General features: G+C 46.3%; 1 protein-coding gene across 2 annotated transcripts in view; it reads left to right on the top strand.

Annotated features, from left to right (window-relative positions):
• Positions 1 to 3,090: 3,090 nt before the first annotated feature.
• Positions 3,091 to 20,850, top strand: part of NPFFR2 (neuropeptide FF receptor 2) — a 52,902-nt gene continuing 35,142 nt past the window's right edge. The window contains exon 1 of one of the 2 annotated variants that reach the window (XM_082236568.1): positions 3,091 to 3,606. The gene's annotated coding sequence lies outside the window, so the exon portion shown is untranslated. The remainder of the gene's footprint in view (positions 3,607 to 20,850) is intronic. The other variant, XM_082236567.1, reaches the window with a different exon arrangement.

Below are 20,850 nucleotides of genomic sequence, written 5' to 3'. Positions count from 1 at the left end.
CTGATCTAGCAGGCTCTTCTTATTTTCTGATGAAAGCCATTTGCTCCTCTTTTTCTGGCACAAACTTGCTTACATCAATAGCTGAGCTGACCCAGAGTTGAATTCAGCAAAGCTATTTCCCTTCTGGCCGTGCAATATTTATTTATGCATAGCATTTATTAATCGCTTCCCGCAACGTATCCCAAAGCGATGTGCAGCACAACGACTTGTATAAACTAGTTAGGTATAATATAAAAGCAGTTAAAAACAACTGCATATGAAACAATCTAAAATAATAACAGCAAAGATATATAAAGAAAAGCAGTTTAAAACAATGAAACATACAGAAAAGCAATTCAGATCGGGGAAGGAAAGCAAGCAGGATAAATGTTTTAGAAGGCTTGCTAAGCTGAGGAATATATTATTGCCCCAGATCCATATTGCGCCCCCCCCCAGCAACAATCCTCTAAATCTACTCGCCTCTTCTTTACCACCCACTTAACCAGTGGGAATACAACCAGCCGCCGCCTTGGAAAGCAGCCTTCTTGGGGGAAAGTACATTTCTCAGGCCACTGCAGCACCAGACAGGTAAGTGGTTGGGCTTGAGTATCATTGAGACAGAGCAGGGGTCAGCAAACCTTTCAGCAGGAGGCCAGTCCACTGTCCCTCAGGACTTGTGGGGAGCCGGATTATATATATTTTTTTTGGGGGGGGGAATGAACGAATTCCTATGCCCCACCAATAACCCAGAGATGCATTTTAAATAAAAGCACACATTCTACTCATGTAAAAACACGCTGATTCCTGGACCATCTGCGGGCTGGATTTAGAAGGCGATTGGGCCAGATCCAGCCCCTGGGCCTTAGTTTGCCTACCCATGCTCCAGAGGAAGCAAAAATAAGATTGTTCCCTCTTTCATGTGACAGCCCTTTAGATATTTGAAGATGGCTATCATATCTCCTCTAAGTCTCCTCTTTTCCAGGCTAAACATACCCAGCTCCTCCTTCAACCATTCCTCATCAGGCTTGGTTTCCAGACGTTTGATAGAGCAGGCAAACTAAGGCCCAGGGGCCGGATGCTGCCCAATCGCCTTCTCAACCCAGTCCGCAGACAGTCCGGGAATCAGCGTGTTTTTACATGAGTAGAATGTGTCCTTTTATTTAAAATGCATCTCTGGGTTATTTGTGGGGCATAGGAATTCGTTCATTTTCTCTCTCTTCAAAATATAGTCTGGCCCACCACATGGTCTGAGAGATGGTGGACCGGGCCACGGCTGAAAAAGGTTTCTGACCCCTGAGATAGAGGGATGGTCTTTGGGAGTAGGCAGCAAGACTGAAAGGTTCTCCGGGCAGAGCGAGTGGTGGGGAAAAGAAATAATATATGGCTTGCTGGAGGCCTTCTAGTGTAACCTTCCAATGGGAACCAGTGTGGTGTAGGGCTAGGAGCATAGGCGCCGACTCCATGGGGCTTGAGGGGGCCCGAGCCCCCTCAAAAATTCGTTTGGGGGGGCTCTGCCCCCCCAATAATCTCCGGCGCCCCTCCAGCAGAGCGCCATCGCCGCCGCTCCCCCAGCCCAAAATGCACAGGGTCGGGCTGCATGCCTCCTGCCCTCCCTCCCGAGCAAAAGCTCCACCCAATTTCCTTCGGAGCTGATTAATAGGCGCAGCACGCTCTCCCCTATTCGCTCACGAGGAGGCGGTGCCACTTTATTTGCATATTCATGAGCTTATTTATTATTCATGAGCTTTCCCGGCCCCCCCCCCAATATTTTTTATAAGTCCGCGTCCCTGGCTAGGAGACTGGTTTTAGTCACTGTCTCTTAGCCTAACTTACTTCACAGGGTTATTGTGGGGTTCAGATTAGGAGGGCAAGATGCATGTATGCCACTTTGCACGCCTTGGAGTAAAAGGTGGGATCTAAATGCAACAAAGAAACAAACAACATCCAGATCAGTGCAGAATAGCCAAAGCTACAGCATCTTCCAACAAATGACCGTCCAGCCTTTGCAGACCTTTAGTGAGGGGGTTGGATTTCTTCTCTGGCTCACATTAAAATATGATCCAGAGAAGAATTTGAGTCATAAGGCTCAAGTTTTAAACTATGGCTCAGAGGGGCAGGTTGCTCTTGCCAGAGGTCTGAACTGATTGCTTCCAGAGAAGGCTTTAGAAATGACTGCATTGGATCTATCCAAGGTTACAGGTTCCCCAGCCCTGATATATATTGATGGTGTTGGTGATAAATATAGGAATTCAACAAGTGAAGGTTCTTATTACTGGAGTGCCGTATGAAAAATCCACAACTGGTAAAGCAACCTCTCTATGTCTGCAGAGACACAAGATTAATCTTGGATCCAGAAAATACACAGTCCTCTGTGTTTCTTAAGGCTGCAGCCATAAACACACATTGAAAAGAGTCTCCCTTTCCATGGGATTTACTTCTGAGTAAAATGGTTAGGATAGGACTGTAATAGTGTGATGTTATGTACTCAGAAGCAAATCCCACTAATTCCATAGGGTTCATCCCTTATAGTGTATAAAATTGCAACAACCAGCAACCCACTTATCCTATTGAATTTTGCAGGGCCTACTTCTGAGTAAACACAGGCAGGGTTGCAAGCACCAACCCAATCTTGTGTGATGTTAACCCATTATGCTTAGCTATGCATAGGACCAGTAGATATGCATATCTACTCATAAGAAATCGCTACCAAAAATGATAATCGGTGGGACTTACTCCTAGGTAACTGGGTACAGGATTGTAGCCTAAGTCTACAGAGCCGAGGCAACTGAGGGAACACCGGCAAACAGGCTGCTTACCCTTCCTTTGATCCAACTGAATTAAATCCAGTGAGATTTACGTCTGAGTAAGCATGTACAGAATTGGAGGGCAATCTTACTCGGCTACGAGTGATCGCCAAAGAAGAAGACAGGATTGGGTTGCGCTCGGCACCGCGAATCCTGCGCGACCCACACACCTGATCACACAGGTGTCAAACGTTTTCTCTCTTTCCTCATAACCAAGGCGGCTGGCTACTCTTTTCAAGTAGGTTCGACGGTCTCTCGCTTTTGGATCAAGAACGCGCGCGTCTCCATCCCCCTCCGACCCGATGGAAGCCAGGCGCGTATTTGGAGAGGCGACAGCGGACCCGGGCGCTCAGATCAAACTACCTCCGCCTCTCTTCTCCTTCGCCTTGCCCCGACGATCAGGATAACAGGAGGGCGGGGCAGGGCTTCTCCTCTCCTCCTCCTGGCGTGCCTCTTCGGCTGGGGGAGGTTCCGGACTCCACCCAGACCCGCCCCTCTCACAGGATGCTAAAAAATGCCACCGAGAGTGGGCAGAGCGCAGAGCGCACAGCCGTCGCGTGGCGGACTCCGTCGTGCCACCGCCGCCTTGTCGCTTGCAGCAGCAGGAGCCACGGGGAGCACAGAGAGAGACGCGCCTTCGACTAAACCGCCAGGGGCAAGGGGGGCACGAGAGGCTCCGAGGTCCGGACATGGGACTCGTGGAACATGAACCGCCGGAGGGCGGCGGATCTTGGCGGAACTGCGCGTCCGCCAGGTGGAACTTGGAGGACCTCTGCCTACGCAGCGTCCCGCTTCCGTGGGGAGCTTTGCCTTAACCCGGTGAGTGGATCTAAAGAAGGGTGGGAAAGTTGAGCGGTTCCCCTTTTCCGAGGTGGTCCTGGGAGAACAAACCATTTGGAGTTGGTCGGGTTTGGATTGGGAATTCGGGGTTTTGGGTTGGGTGGAGAGAGTAAACCAGGAACCAACTCAGACCTTAATTTCTCACGCCGTTCTTGAGTTATAAAAACGGAGATGTTCCGGGGCTGAAGGTTCCTTGTAACGCTTATCTAAACGTTTCCTCTTGTCCAGGCTCCCGCATCATAGAATTGCAGAGTTGGACGGGACCACGGGGGTCGTGTTGTCCAAGTCCCTGCAATGCAGGAATCTTTTGCCCAGCTTGGGGCTCGTGCTGTACCGACTGAGCTATCCCAGACGCCTGTTGTGAATGGCTGTGGCTAGCGGGAAGGGAATTCTGTGCATGCACCAAAGCATCACATTATTATTATTATTATTATTATTATTATTATTATTATTATTATTATTATTATTATTATATTTATTTATTTAGGCACTGAGGATGGATGGGGTTGTTCTATTTCATTTCAGGCATTCACACTTCCCCAAACACCCTACACCTCTTAAGCGCTTACAAAATAAAAATCAAAAAATCTCAATGGGGATAAAAATGATAAAACAACAATGAAATCAGATACAATAACAGCCTTTCCCCCTAACATACTAGATAAGCCTTGGCTTGCTTTGACAGCCTTGCCTTCTGTTTACTTGGGAGTAGGCCACACCCAGTACTCTAGGAGTTATAAACTTTCAAATCAAGATGGATGAGATTATCATTCCCCTATGTTTTGAGGGCATACATGGAACCCCCCCCCCCTTTTGAAGTACAGGGAGGGTACAATGGCAGTACAACGGCCAATAAAATTGTGTGCTCAAAAGAACACAGAGGAAATAAACCTGACTCTGTGGAGGGAGGTCTTACAGGAGGCAAGAAGGTGTCAGATGCTGATTGAGGTGTTGAACACTTCCAGTACAGCCTCAAGCAGTGGTTCCCAATTAGCTAAGTACTGCAGACACCATGTTCTGCAAAAGCTAAGCCACGGACCCACCTGTTGAAAATTCTGGTAGTTTTTGTTATGTGAATGGTGCTGCGGACCCCTAGGGGTCTGCGGACCACCAGTTGGGAACTGCTAGGCTAAAGAATGAAGAAGACCCTTTGCAAGGCTAGGATTCATGACTTGGTGAAACCTCATAGTTCATTGGGTTTAACCTGTTGTGTTCAATGGGACAAAACTGCTTCTGACAAAAAAAAAAGGATCTTGCTTAAGTAGGATGAGGACCAGGAGGTGGAAAAGATATTTCCATACTCTGCATGGATGAGCACTTTTCTCCAACCTTCCCATTTTACTTGGATGAAAGTCCCACAGCTGTTTGGTGGGACCTATGTGCATCTTTAGAAACATTTGGTCCTTCAGATGATGCTGAACTCCCAACATCCCTGCCCATTGGTCATGCTAGGTAGGGCTGATGGGAGTTGCAGTTCAGCAACACCTGGTGGGCCAAAGCCTTTCCACTTTTGTGTTGCAGGCGCAGGACCCCTTCTTGGGGAAGGAGGTACTGAATAACCACATTTGCATTGATCGTAGGCTGACGATATTCCTGATGCATCTGAAAATCCCCTTAACTCTGTCCCCAAATCTCCCTAGCCATTGCCAGTTACCATTGCATATGATTATGGCACCATCATTTTATGAGGTTCTTTAAAAAGCAACGTAAGAATGAAGATGGGTCTCTGCCCCAAAGAGCCTACAAACTGAATTTCAGGTGTGGCGAAAACAAAGAGGCCGAGGAGGAAGGAAAAGGCAGGGGTGAGAAGAAGTGAGCCTGAAAAACAGAATGAATCAGAATCGAGGTACACAGGCAACTCACACCATGAGGGTGTGAAATAGCTTTTCCTTTCAAAGATGCTTCTCCTTCAGTAATGGGACCTGTTGTTCTGGGGACATTTGCTGTTCGAAAGATCTCACTTGATTTTGTTTTGTACTGAAAACATGTCCACTGAAGGTGGTTGGAAATTGAGAAAAATCTGTTTTAGGTGAAGCAAAAAACCTCTGCTGGCTGAATCTCGGTTAGCTGTGTGGTGTGTGAGCTTCTGAGCAACTGTTTTGGGTAAAGAGATGTGGTGTTCGCAAGTTTGTGCTGCAATATTCTAGGGAGAAAACTGGCATAGACATGCCTAAAATTGAAGAAGGGGTGCAGCTCAGTGGTAGAGAATCTTCATTCCCACATTTAATTCTGGCATCTCCAGGCAGGATTGGGAATGTCTCCTTCCTGAAACCTTGGTGAGATGCTGCCTGTCCGTGCTGACAATACTGAGCTGGAGAGACCAATGGTCTGATTGGGTAAAGGGCAACTGGCAGAGCTGTAGCTCATTGGTAGGGCATCTGCAGAAGGTCCCACGTTCAATTCCTGGTGTCTCCAGGCAGGACTGGGACAGAACCCTGTCTGAAATCCTGGAGTTCAATTGCCAGCCAGTGTAGACAATATTGAGATAGATGGACTGATGGTCTCACTTGGTTTAGAATCATAGAACAGTGGAGATGGCAAGGACACTGAGGGCCATCTTATCCAACCCCTGCAATGAAGGAATCTTAACTAGATCACCCATGATAGATGACCATCCAACCTCTGCTTAAAAACCTCCAGGAAGAGTCAACCACTCTCATGGGAGTCCGTTCCACTGTCACACAGCTCTTACTCTCAGAAAGTTCTTCCTGATGTTTCGTTGGAACCTCCTTTCTTGTAACTTGAAGCCATTGGTTCGAGTCCTACCCTCTAGAGCAGGAGGGAACAATCTTGCTCTCTTTTCCTTGCGACAGCTCTTTAGATATCTGAAGATGGCTATCATATCTTTTCTCAGTCTCCTCTTATCCAGGCTAAACACATCAGTTCCTTCAGCTGTTCCTCATAAGGCTTGTTTTCCAGACCCTTGGTCATCTTGATCACCCTCCTCTGCACACATCCCACTTGGTCAATATCCTTCTTAAGTTGTGGCTCCCAAAGCTGGGCACTTTACTCAAGGTAAAATAGAGCGGGACTTTTACTTACCTTGGGACGCTATACTTCTGCTGATGCAGCCTAGAATAGCATTAGCTTTTTGGGCTGCTGCGCATCACACTGTTGACTCATGTTACGCTAGTGACCTGCTAAGATCTCGAAATCCTTATCACGTGTACTACTGGCAAGCCATCTTATATTTGTGCAGCTAGTTTTTCCAACCTAAGTGCAAAACCTTACATTTGCCCCTATTGAAATTATTTTTTTGTTAGGTTGGACCCAGTTCTCCAATTTGTTAAGGTCCTTTTGAACCCCAATTCAATGTTCCTGTGTCCCATTCCCTGTTGCTTTCTTCTCTATCCAGAAAATTTGTTTTGCATTCCAGCACTCATTGCATTAAGCTAGATCTCTCCACCTGTGGTCTGAAAGATCAGTTGCTCATTTTAGACAGTGCTACTAAGCTAGATGGGCCACTGAATTGACTTGGTGTAGAAGAGCTTCCTATGTAAAATGTCAGGCAATCAGATTCCGAAGCCTGTCTCTTAGAAAACGAGTTTGTGCACATTTCCATTAGGACAGAGTTAATGTTTTCAATGCAAATAAGACATTTCCTTCATTTATAATCAGAGTTGCACTGTGCTTGAGAGATTTAGCTGGGTTTTCATTTGTCTGAGCAGTCTAGCCTGAAAAGTGCATATGTTTTCGGAGAGAGTGTTTCAGAATGGCAGTTAGTAAGCCGTGAGCTGGAGAGAGAGAGAACGAGAACAACATTTGAGAGCAATGGGTTGGTTTGTATATATGTGTAAATAAACTAGATATCGCAAAGACACCACGGTCTCTGCCGTGCCTCATTTTTCTAAAAGGAAACACACACCCTGCATAAGAGCCTGGAACCTCACGCTGAATGTAATAGTATTGTATTCTATTCTGTATGGCTCCTTTGTGGAAAAGCTCCCTACCTATAAGTAGAAAATCCACACACCAGGAAGCAGGCTGATTTGGCCACTTCCATCTTTCAACTTGGAGTTTGCCTTCTTTTGGACCCTTTGTGTGAGAACTTTTAAGCCTCATTCTTTGAGCCTGCAGTTCCAGACAACGAGCCCCTTTCTTTCCATTCTGCATTTGTTTTGTTGTTGTTGCTGCTGCTGCTGCTGCTGCTGTTTTGTTATTTTATACATAAGGGAAAAAATGCTTTCCTTTTTCTTTTATTGGAAGGAAACACAAATGTCTTTCTGCTTGGGCAACACTTCTGACTTTCTTTTCCTCACCTGGCACCTGAAGGGCAGGTAATACATGTTATCGCCGTCAAGGGCACCATCTAGGGGGCCCAGTTTTCAAAGAGCGAGCTGGGCCCCCTCAAAATTCTGCAGCATCTTCCCACGACGCATCAGCACATCGCACGGCATGTGTGAGTGACATCAGCACGTTGTGCAGCATGTGCACACGTCATGCGGCACCGACCCCCCTCCATTGCAGGGGCAAGCCAGTGTGCTTGTTCGCCATCATCTTGGCATACCTGGATTGGCACTTTGGGCGCTTTGCCCTCAAACGCCAGCTGTGTGTCCCCAGAACATAGAGCTGGGGAGAGGTTTTTCTCCCTCTCTCATCATGCTAGAATTTGGGGGCATTCAATGAAATTGAATGCTGGAGGCTTCCGTATGGACAAAAGAAAGTCGTCCTTCACACAGCACATAGTTAAATCCATGGAATTTGCTCCTACCAGAAGTGGGATGGCTTCAAAAGAGAATTAGGCAAACCCATGGAGCATAGGGCTATTACAGTCATACCTCGGGTTACAGACGCTTCAGGTTGCGTTTTTTTGGTTGCGAACTGCTGAAACCCGGAAGTACTGGAACGGGTTACTTCCGGGTTTTGGCGGTCACACATACGCAGAAGCGCTAAATTGCGCTTTGTGCATGCACAGAAGTGCTAAATCACACTTTGAGCATGCACAGAAGCGCTGAATTGCGCAGACACGGGTTACGAATGCTGCGAGTTGTGAACGTGCCTCCTGCATGGATCACGTTCGCAACCCAAGCATCCACTGTAATGCATTTTATGCACCGAATCAGTGCTTTTTTCCAGGGGGGCGCAGGGTGACGCATTCTCCTAAACATTTTGTGAATCTAAGTTTGGCCTCATTGAGGGGCAGTATTTCAATATGAGTAGGAAAATGAGAGTACAGTGGTACCTTGGTTCACAACCATAATCTGTTCCGGAGGTCCGGTTGTAAACCAAAACAGGTTGTAAACCAAGATGTGCTTTCGCCAATGGGGCGTCCCAAAAAAAATGGGTTGTAATCCTCGAAAAATGGGTTGTAATCCCCCCAAAAAGGGACACACATTTCCGGGTTTGACATGGTTGTAGTCCAAAACGGTTGTAATCCAAAGCAACGGTTGTAATCCTTGGTTGCAAACCAAGGTACCACTGTACCCCTAAACATTTTTTTTAAAAAGAAAAAAGCACTGCATAGAATTGTAGAGTTGGAAGGAGCCTTGAGAATCATCTAGTGCAACCCCTGCAGTGCAGGAATATGCAGCTGTCCCATATGGGGGTCAATCCTGCAAACGTGGCTTTATCAGCACCATGCTCTAGTCAACAAAGCTAAGATCTGTTGGAGACAGTATGTCCCTGAATACCAGTTTCAGGGTAGCACTAGCGGGTCAAGACCTGCTGCAGGGGGGCTTGTAGGAAAGGTCTTCCATATGGAATTTCCCAGAGATGTTTGGGAATTAACCACCATTTTTGGGAAATCTGCAAAATGTCTGGGATATTATTGCTCAACAACATTTCATTTCCTCAACAAGGTTTGTGTCTTGAATCTTACTTCTAGAAATATGGAAATAGTACAACGTAGGGCAGGGGTCAGCAAACTTTTTCAGCAGGGGGCCGGTCCACTGTCCCTCAGACCTTGTGGGGGGCCAGACTATATTGGGGGCAGGGGGGAATGAATGAATTCCTATGCCCCACAAATAACCCAGAGATGCATTTTAAATAAAAGCACACATTCTACTCATGTAAAAACACACTGATTCCCGGACCGTCCGCGGGCTGGATTTAGAAGGCGATTGGGCTGGATCAGGCCCCTGGGCCTTAGTTTGCCTACCCATGACGTAGGGTCACATCCATACCTTCCAACATTCCTCAGATGAAAATAGGGACATTTTCATCTGAGAAATCATAGAGAATCATAGAATCATAGAGTTGGAATAAAAATGGACAAAATCCGTTCCCGAAGCCCATTTGGCTTCCGAAACATTTGAAATCCAATCATAGAATCATAGAGTTGGAATAGACCACAAGGGCCATCGAGTCCAACCCCCTGCCAAGCAGGAAACACCATCAGAGCACTCCTGACATATGGTTGTCAAGCCACTGCTTAAAGACCTCCAAAGTAGGAGACTCCACCACACTCCTTGGCAGCAAATTCCACTGTCAAACAGATCTTACTGTCAGGAAGTTCTTCCTAATGTTTAGGTGGAATCTTCTTTCTTGTAGTTTGGATCCATTGCTCCGTGTCCGCTTCTCTGGAGCAGCAGAAAACAACCTTTCTCCCTCCTCTATGTGACATCCTTTTATATATTTGAACATGGCTATCATATCACCCCTTAACCTCCTCTTCTCCAGGCTAAACATGCCCAGATGTTGGAGGGTATGCTGCCCCCTCGGCATCTGTGTTTTTGCCGCCACCTTCCTCAACCCCCTATTTCCCCTTGTCCAGCAAAGCATTTCCTACCAGAAGAAGGGCATGTGCCACCATCACACACACCCTCCACATCCTGAGAAAAGCCTTTAATGCCCAAGCAAGAAGGCTGGCAGCAGCGGTCATGGAGAGGCAATGGGAAGTTCCTTTGCAGCAGCCACTACAGGCACTTGGAGCAAGCGCCGGCTCATCTTTCTCCACGGCTGCACTGGCAAGGGAACTAGAGACATTCTGGGATCAAAGCAGAAGCCAGGGTGGCTTTTGTAATTCCAGGACTGTCCCTGGGAAACCAGGACACTTGGAGGCTATTCACATTCAGGCCCTGGGTCTGAGTTTCTCTACCCCTGCATTAGAAGATGTCTTTAGTTAATGATTCTCCCCAGTAACTGAAAATCTGTCTTCTCCTGCTTGAACCCCCAGAGAACCCTGGTGTTTAGGAGAGACTTGTTTCATGACTGTGAGGTGAGGAAGACAATGAAGTGAGTCTGGGCTTTCTTGGAGTCTCCTTCTTTGGAGGTCTTTAAGCAGAGGCTTGACAACCATATGTCAGGAGTGCTCTGATGGTGTTTCCTGCTTGGCAGGGGGTTGGACTCGATGGCCCTTGTGGTCTCTTCCAACTCTATGATTCTATGGTAGCAGTGCCCAGTGTTAGAAACTCAGATGTTCTTGGACAAAATCCGTTCCAGAAGCCCATTTGGCTTCCGAAACATTTGAAAACCAAGGTGCAGCTTCCCTTTGATTGCAAGAGCTTCTTGCACTCAGCAGAAAGTGCATCACACATTCAGGTTCCGAAAACGTTCAAAAAACGGAAGCATTTACTTTCGGGTTTTTGGAGTGCGAGAACCGAAGCGTACGGCAACAGAGTGTTTGGGAACCGAGGTTCCACTGTATAAGCTAATCTCCAAATGGCACCTTAAACCTAGGTTATGGTTGCCACAGTGGAATATTTAGGCACCTTCCCCCCCCCATGAGATTTATTATTATTACTTCTATTCATTTTTTTAAAGAAAAAAATCTCAATAATAATAATAATAAATTTTATTTATACCCCGCCCTCCCAAGCCAGAGCCGGGCTCAGGGCGGCTAACACCAATAAAGTCACAGTAAAAACATAATAGGGGAAAAAGGGGGGGGCACAATTTAAAATACAGGTTAAAATGCAATTTAAAATGCAGCCTCATTTTAAAGTAGCTGATAAATCAAGCGGTTTTACAGCACATTAAAACATCAAATAAAGCAATCCAGAATAAAACAAATTCAATCTTCAAGGAAAATACTTCAGATTCTTCTGTAAGTGATATTTTGCTTTCCCCGTATTTATTTAACTTCTTAATTTATAGAGCTGCCCTGTAGCAGAAGGACTTGAGGAAGTCAGGGTGGTGTAGTGGTTAGAGTGTTGGACTAGGACCTGGGAGATCAGGGTTCAAGTCCCCACTCAGTCATGATGCTCACTGGGTGACTTTGGGCCAATCACAGCCTCTTAAGCTACCCCACAGAGTCATAGTAGGGTTTAACTGAGGAAGTGGAGAACCACGCACTCCTTGAAGAAAAAGGAGTGGCGTGCAATAAATAAGCTCTTTTCCTTACCTGTTTTAGAAAGCTGGAGGGGCCAGTCAGATGGCGTCACCAACATGTCATTCAGAGAGCTCAACATGGTCGCAATTGGAATCACAAAACATGCTTGGTGGTTACCTAATTTTAAACCCTGGCAGTGCCTAGACTGAGGAACTTACTGCCCCTTAGGAGATCCATCAGCTTGCACATGCAGGAGATATTTCAGGATGGCTTTCTTTACGCAATTTCTCTCTTTTATGGTCATGTTTCTGGTTTCTTGACCTACAGCTGCTGAGCTTGTGTATAGCTAGAGTTGCTGCTGGATCTGCCTTGACCTATCAAGTGGTTTTTCTTCAAGATATCTATTGCTTTAATATTCTCTGGTTTGAAATACAGCTTGTAAGCTGTTCCGGGTGCCCTACTTGGGGCAGAAGAAGCCCGGTATAAATTGTCATGATGTGTTTTGGAGGGCTCTCTATAGCCGGTGCCATCAGAGTGACAGGAGCCTATGAAATAATCAGCAGCTTGTGGAAATGTTGTAGCCTTGGGCTAAGTGGTTCATCTCTATCCCACTCTTCAATAAGCGCAGCCTGTTGATGGTACTCACCATGGCAGCACCACATAAGAGTGCATTAGTCTTCTTGCCACATGCTTACAAAGATATGATTGTTAGCTGCTACTATGTCTGATTTGGAGATCTAGTGCAAAAGCCTATCTTGCCAGATGGAGGACACATTGTGGTTCGTGTTTACGTTTGGGATGTATAATAATAATAATAATAATAATTATTTATACCCCGCCCACCTGGCTGAGTTTCCCCAGCCACTCTGGGCGGTATGAATTAAAATGCAAACCTCACCAAATTTCTCTAACTTACCGAGGGCCATGCTTCAGATGCCATTAAATGTGACATTAGTAAAAGCTGTGTTAATCTTTTTCTTTCTTTTTTAAAAATGTTAATAACAGGCACGGAGGGGGTGAATTTTAATTGGAAATGCAGCATGCGAAGAAGAGAGGTTTTCCCCTTCCCTCACCAGCTGTGATACCAACTAAATTCATTTCCTGCACTGCTGCTAACCTTTGAGTGAGTGGATGACTCTCCTGTTTACGGCAAAGGAGGGAAGCTCCTGGCTTTTCATTCTCTGGCTTTTGGGGGCTCTCTGTTCCCTTCCTTGCTTAGGTGTTTGTGCTAAAAGCTGCTGCTGTGCTGCCCTGCGGTCTCCATCTTCTCCCTTATGTGAAGCCAACAGACGATGCTTAAATGGTCTTTCATCCTCCCCGACACGTTGGCTGACTCTGCTGTCTCCTCCCCATTCTAGATGCAGTTGTTGGGTTTTTGGGTAAGGAAAGTGCTGGCTCAGAAAGGGCAGAGTGAGCCAGCTGCCTCAGGCAGCAAATTCTGAGGGGCGGAGAGCTTACAGAGATGTGTGCCACTCAGTGGCGTAGCGTGGGGGGTGCCAGGGGTGCCGGCCGCACCGGGCGCAACATCTGGGGGGGGGCGCGCTCGCTGCCTCCGGAGTCGCCGAAGAGCCTCGGGCGCAGGCTGTAGCGGAGCCGCATGTCTCGCGGAACCGCCGAGCTGTGCGCGCGCCCGGGCTGAAGGCGCCTGGCAGGCAGCGGCTCGCCGCGGAGGACGCGCCAGGCAGCCCCTCCTCACAGCCCCGCCTCCGCCGATGCTGCTGCAGCTGCTGGGCCATTGCATTTTCCTCGCCTCTCTGCCCCCCTCCTCCTCCGGGCAAGCGGCGTCGTTTGGGCGGCAGCGCCAGCGGCAACTTGCAGGTTAGGGGTTAGGGGGGGCGCAAATTACTTGCCTTGCCCCGGGTTAGGGGGCGCAAATTACTTGCGTTGCCCCGGGTGCTGACAACTCACGCTACGCCGCTGGTGCCACTGTCTGCTTTACACACCCTTAGCCGGTGTTTCCCAAACGTTGGTCTCCAGGTGTTTTGGGGCTGCGATTCCTGTCATTTCCGATCACTGGTCCTGGTATCTAGGGATGATGGGAGTTGGAGACCCAAGTTTGAGAAACCCTGCCCTACGCTAATGTGCTGTCTATTTTCCATATCTCAGTGGGGAAGGTTCTTCTGGCAGTTCCCATACTGTGAGAAGTGAGGTTATAGGGAATCAGGCAGAGGACCTTCTCAGTGGTGGCACCAACCCTGTAGAACGCCCTCCCATCAGATGTCAAGGAGGCGGCCCTGTATAGGGAACTTTTTAATGTTTGATGTTTTATTATGTATGTTCTGTATGTTCTGGAAGCCTCCTAGAGTGGTTGAGGCAACCCATTCAGATGGGCAGGTATAATAATAATAATAGAAAAATAGCTCAGTAGTACAGCATCTTCCTTGCATGCAGAAGGTTCTAGGTTCAGCCCCTGGCATCTCCAGGTAGTACAGGTGACGCACGTGGCGCTGTAGTCTAAACCACTGAGCCTCTTGGGCTTGCCAATCAGAAGGTCGGTGGTTCAAATCCCCATGACGTGGTGCGCTTCCATTGCTCTGTCCCAGCTCCTGCCAACCTAGCAGTTTGAAAGCACGCCAGTGCAAGTAGATACCTAGGTACCACAGCAGTGGGAAGGTAAATGGCGTTTCCGTGCACTCTGGCTTCCTTCACGGTGTCCCGTTGCACCAGAAGTGGTTTAGTCCTGCTGGCCACATAACCTGGAAAGCTGTCTGTGGACAAACGCTGGCTCCCTTGGCCTGAAAGTGAGATGAGCGCTGCAACCCCATAGCCGCCTTTGACTGGACTTAACCATCCATGGGTCCTTTACCTTTTACCTTACGGGAGATGTCTGAAACCTTACAGAGACCCAGCCAGCCAGCCAGCATGTTGTTGTTGTTTAGTCGTTTAGTCATGTCCGACTCTACGTGACCCCATGGACCAGAGCACACCAGGCCCTCCTGTCTTCCACTGCCTCCCGCAGTTTGGTCAAACTCATGTTCGTAGCTTTGAGAACGCTGTCCAACCATCTCGTCCTCTGCTGTCCCCTTCTCCTTGTGCCCTCCATCTTTCCCAACATCAGGGTCTTTTCCAGGGAGTCTTCTCTTCTCATGAGGTGGCCAAAGTATTGGAGCCTCAGCTTCAGGATCTGTCCTTCCAGTGAACACTCAGGGCTGATTTCCTTCAGAATGGAGAGGTTTGATATTCTTGCGGTCCATGGGACTCTCAAGAGTCTCCTCCAGCACCATAATTCAAAAGCATCAATTCTTCAGTGATCAGCCTTCATTATGGCAGCTTCTTTATGGCAGCTTCTTTAAGGCAGCTTCTTATCATTCAATGAACCTTCCTCTGTCTATCTTAGCTTTTCCCCTGAGACGTCTTCATCCCAGGTGTTCTTTGGGTAGTCTGGGGCAGGTTTCGGGACAAAGGTGCAGCTACTGTGGGACACTAAGATTTCCCGCATGGCACCTAGATGAGACACCCCACTGAATCTGATTCCCACAGACCTTTGGGCAGCCACCATGAGAAAAGGATGCTGGTCTAGATTGGCCATTGGCCTGATCCAGCCTCCTCCTCTTATGTTTTTACTTTCTTGTGGCAAAAACATGCAAAAGTGATGCAGGCTATAAATAGACTAATTTGTCCTTCCCCAGCCCAAAGAAGCCCAGATACACTGGGATTTGTAAATAAATTCAAAACTTTGACTTCCACCCCTCCCTCACCAGAAAAAAACAATGTTGTTTTGTGTTTTTCACCTGAAAATCTGAAGTGATCATTCTACCCATGTGTGCGTCATGGCTTTGAGTTTTATAAGAAACAAATATCAAATTTTGATGCACACATGGCATCTCTTCTTGTTTCAGCACTAGCTATGATCAGTGCCTGGTGTGCTCTGGTCCATGGGGTCACGAAGAGTCGGACACGACTAAACGACTAAAGAACAACAACAACAACATGATCAGTCTTGTGGCATACACACACACACACACACACACACACACACAGGTATCTTGAGTTACAGACACTTCAGGTTACAGACTCCGCTAACCCAGAAATAGTACCTCGGGTTAAGAACTTTGCTTCAGGATGAGAACAGAAATCGTGCAGCAGTGGCGCAGCTGCAGCAGGAGGCCCCATTAGTTAAATTGGTACCTCAGGTTAAGAACAGTTTCAGGTTAAGAATGGACCTCCAGAACGAATTAAGTTCTTAACCCGAGGTACCACTGTTTGTGTGTGTGTGTGTGTGTGCGCGCATATATATATATATATATATATGCTTTCGTAGATTTTCACGGGTACAGGAATGCAGGTTTTGGTGTCTTCGGGTGTCTTCCCGTGTAAGAGTCGGGGTGTCTGTGCGACGTTTCGACGAGGTCTCACTCGTCATCTTCAGGCTGGTGCTTTCGGCTTCTTGTTACTGGAACAGAGCAGAGTCTGGTGTTTGAGTTCCTATAAATACTGTTGAGGGGTGTGGTGTATAGCCTCCAACGTTCTGGGCAGAGAGGAAGTTCCTAGATTAGTGTGCCTTTTCTTCTTTTGTTCCTTAATTACTTGAGGGATATCTTGGGTGATTTCATGAGTGATATTCTGAATATCACTGGGTGGGTCATTAAGTGTAGATTAGTTGCTAAAGCTTTCGTGTCTTGACCTCTTGAGCTTGTGAAGAGTTTTTCTGAGAAGATGGCTGTGCTGCATTTAGTTGTGCTCTGGCTTGGCTTCGTGTATAGGGGCGAGCTATGGTTTTGTGCCTTGTGCCAGCCAGATCTGTGTAGGGATTGCAGGGGGGTGCAGCATCCGGAGGTGCCACTATAGTTTGGTTACTGGATGGAGTCTGTAATATGTCTGTGGAGAGGGTCTGGGTTTGGGTCTGGTGTGGTTGATTGGTGACGGCGTTCTGTGTGCCTCTGGTTCTGGTGTCGGTTTTTGTGGGGAGGGCTAATTTCCAGATGTCTGGCAGGCGGGACGTGTCGTCACGCTTGTTCATGTTGTGAGGGTGTTTCTCTATCTCGATGGCTTCCATGATTATTCTCTTGTGGTGATGTTCCATGTTAAAGAGCAATTTGGAATCTGCAAAATTAATTTCGTGTCCTGTTTCTTTCATGTGTTGGAAAAGAGAGGAAGTTTTTTCTTCTTTTTTGACGGCATTCTTGTGTTCTGCGATACGTGCATTTATTCGTCTGTTTATTTGTCCAATGTACGTGGCTGGGCAGACTTTGCAGGGTATTTCATAGACCCCTTGGTTTTCCAGCTGGATTTTGTCTTTTGGGTTTCTGAGGATATTGGCTATTTTTTGGTTGGTGCAGAAGGCTGTTTTGATATTGTGTTTATGGAGGATTTTGCTGATTTTGTCTGTAGTGCCCTTGATATAAGGAAGGAGGGCCATGCCATTGTTTTCTTCTGTGTCTTGGTTTTTGGGGGGTGTTTCTTTTTGGATTAGCTTCGTAACCCTGTTTTTTCTGGTATCCATTGGCGATTAACACATTTGAGAGATTCTGTAACTCAGTTGTCAAGTGGTCTTTGTCAGCCAGGCGTTTGGTTCTGGAGATGAGAGTCTTGGCTACGGAGTTTATTTGTGCAGGGTGGTGGTGTGATTGTGCATGTAAGTAGCGGTTGGTGTGTGTTTTTTTCCGGTAGATAGTGTGTCCTAGGGAGCCATCAGGTTTTTTGTAGATTAGGACGTCAAGAAAGGGGAGTTGGTTGTTGTCTTCTATTTCCATAGTGAATTGTATTTTGGGGTGTAGGCTGTTGAGATGTGTGAGGAAGCTATCTAGTTTTTCTTTCCCGTGTGGCCAAATTACAAAGGTGTCGTCAACATATCTGAGCCAAAGTTTGGGTTTGTGTTCTGACTTGTCTAAAGCATTGGTTTCAAAGTGTTCCATGTACAAATTTGCGATGACCGGTGAGAGGGGTGATCCCATAGGTGCTCCTTCTATCTGTTTGTATCTTTGTCCATTGTGGATGAAGTACGTGTTGGTTAGGCAGTGGTTGGTCAGGTCCAGGATGTATTTGGGGGGGTTGTATTTGTTTTGAATGGCTGTCAAGGCTTCATTAATGGGCACTTGAGTGAAGAGAGATACAACATCGAAGCTCACAAGTAGGTCATCGGGGTGTAGGTATTGTTTCTTTATTGTTTCTATGAACTGGAAGGAGTTAGTAACGTGTGAAGCGATGGATTCTGCATAGGGCTGAAGTTGCTTAGCGAGAAATTTAGCGAGATTTTGTAGAGGTGAGCCTATGGAGCTGACTATTGGTCTGAGTGGTGTTCCTTCTTTGTGTATCTTGGGGAGACCGTAGAGTTTGGGGCATCTGGATGATTTTTCTCTGGGGATGATTCTTAGCTGGATTTCTTCACTGATAGGAGAGGCTTTTATTTTGGATTTGGTGGTTTTTTCCAGATAGGTGGTGGGATCTGTTTTTATAGGTTGGTAGGTAGGGTCTTGGAGTAGATTTGATAGTTTTGCTTGGTAGTCCGATGTGTTCATCACAACAGTGGCGTTGCCTTTGTCTGCTGGGAGAATGATTATGTTGTTGTCTTTCCTCAGGTTGGTGAGTGCTTTCTGTTCTTCTTTGTGTAAATTGCTTCTGGGTGGTTTGCTGGAGCAGAGGATGTTGGTGACTTCAAGTCTGATTTTATTGGCTTCATCTGGGTCGATTTTGGTCAGGCTAGCTTCGACTCCGCATATGATGTTTTCCGTGGGGATGCGTCTCGGGGCGACTGCAAAGTTGAAACCTTTGGAGAGTACTTTGGTTTCAGTTGGGGTGAGGATCCTGTTTGATATGTTATGTACTGTTTGTTTCATGGGTTGTTGTGGAGGGTGGCTGGGCTTCTGGCGTTTCTCTAGTTTGTAGAGTTTGTTGGTGTGTCTGTCTGTCTTATGTGAGGTCTCAGTTTCAGCTCTCCAGACGGCTAGTTGTTTGCATTTGTCCCAGAGTGCAGGGTGGATTTTGTTACATAGTTTGAGGTGAAGAGTGAGCAGATCTTTGTTGGTTTGGTTTAGTAGGTATCTTTTCTTATGTATTTCGTTTCTGATTAGGGATAGTTCAGTTCGTTTCAGGATCCTTTCGGTAGCTGGGGTTTTAGAGTGGAATTTAAGTTGGAAGCATGTGGGAGTTAAGTTGTTGTCTCGGCAGTTGCGTAGGAACAGGAGATCACATAAGATGGTGGCTCTTCGGATTTCTAGTTTCTCGTAGGTTCTTGTCAGCTGGAAGGTTTCCTCCCCGTAGAGGTGAGATATTTGCTTTCGTAGATTTTCACGGGTACAGGAATGCAGGTTTTGGTGTCTTCGGGTGTCTTCCCGTGTAAGAGTCGGGGTGTCTGTGCGACGTTTCGACGAGGTCTCACTCGTCATCTTCAGGCTGGTGCTTTCGGCTTCTTGTTACTGGAACAGAGCAGAGTCTGGTGTTTGAGTTCCTATAAATACTGTTGAGGGGTGTGGTGTATAGCCTCCAACGTTCTGGGCAGAGAGGAAGTTCCTAGATTAGTGTGCCTTTTCTTCTTTTGTTCCTTAATTACTTGAGGGATATCTTGGGTGATTTCATGGGATCCTCACCCCAACAGTAATCTAGGAACTTCCTCTCTGCCCAGAACGTTGGAGGCTATACACCACACCCCTCAACAGTATTTATAGGAACTCAAACACCAGACTCTGCTCTGTTCCAGTAACAAGAAGCCGAAAGCACCAGCCTGAAGATGACGAGTGAGACCTCGTCGAAACGTCGCACAGACACCCCGACTCTTACACGGGAAGACACCCGAAGACACCAAAACCTGCATTCCTATACCCGTGAAAATCTACGAAAGCATATATATATATATATATATATATATATATATATATATATATATAACAATTTCTTGCTGCCACACCAATGCCATAATTAAATTTTAACTTAGCTGTCAGAGTATTCTGATAACAATTTGTGATAATGCCATTTTTTCAATTTGTGATAATGCCATTTTTTAAAAGGGTTGTTATCTGAAAGCAGCAAAGTGGAAAGCAAATCAACAGATTGGAATATAGTGCTTGGCCTAGTTTCATATCATTAAATCAACATGAAATAAATAGAGATGTGTTTTTCTTTGACAAAATTAGATTACCTTGTCTCTCTTAATTTTAATTAAACCTTAACATGGGTTTAATTAATTCCAACTTGTTCCAACTGATAACTTTCTTAGCCGTAAATTTCCACTTAGAAGCAAAAGTCATGAATGTTGGCCAACTAATATTTTCCGCATTATTAGTTTTTATGAGTCCTTTTGCAAATGATTTTATGAAATATAGAAAGGATGTAATGGTACGCCGTATCCTATAATTTTCTTGTGAAGTTGTAATGCTAGCCTGTAATACTGACTCTTCACACAATACCATGAGAGCATACATCAAGCTCATTCTTAGCTTTCCCCTAGTTTGGGCACACGCTTTTCTGTGGGGATGATGTTGTTGATTTTTGGAAATAGCTGCATTAAAACCCTGAAAAAAATACCTTCCACCAGAGTGGCACCAATAGAGAATGATGGTCCCTATTTAAATATGCCCATTATAAAGTTATTTCCGTTCCCAGGTATTTTCATGTGAAAATTATGTCCATTTCAATGAAACACATTCCATCTGGTTTTTATCATTTATGTACCATTTATTAGATTTACCGTATTTTTCGCTCTATAACACGCACCTGACCATAACACGCACATAGTTTATAGAGGAGGAAAACAAGAAAAAAAATTCTGAATGAAACAGTGGATGTATCATTTTGGTGCTTCATGATGTGGCCGCAGACGTGATTTGACGGTGAGTTTGGGGTAGGCCAATGCAAAAATTCTGAGAATCCATGTGGATCTGTGCTTTGTAACCACAGCAACCGAAAACAGCTTTTACAACTTTGTAAACAAAGCAACCGAAAACAGAAGAGGGTGGGCAATAAGACCCTGAGGCAGAATGCAGGAAAGCAGCAGCCTCCCCTCTGCAGTGCGCGATCTGATTTTTGCCTCTGCACTCGGGCCAGTCGGCTCCAGGGACCACACATTCGCTCAATAACACGCAC

Source organism: Podarcis vaucheri, assembly GCF_965113315.1.
Source record: "Podarcis vaucheri genome assembly, chromosome: 9".
Taxonomy (NCBI): Eukaryota; Metazoa; Chordata; class Lepidosauria; order Squamata; family Lacertidae; genus Podarcis; species Podarcis vaucheri.
The sequence above is the reverse complement of the archived record's forward strand: the minus strand, read 5'-3'. Positions and strand labels throughout refer to the sequence as shown.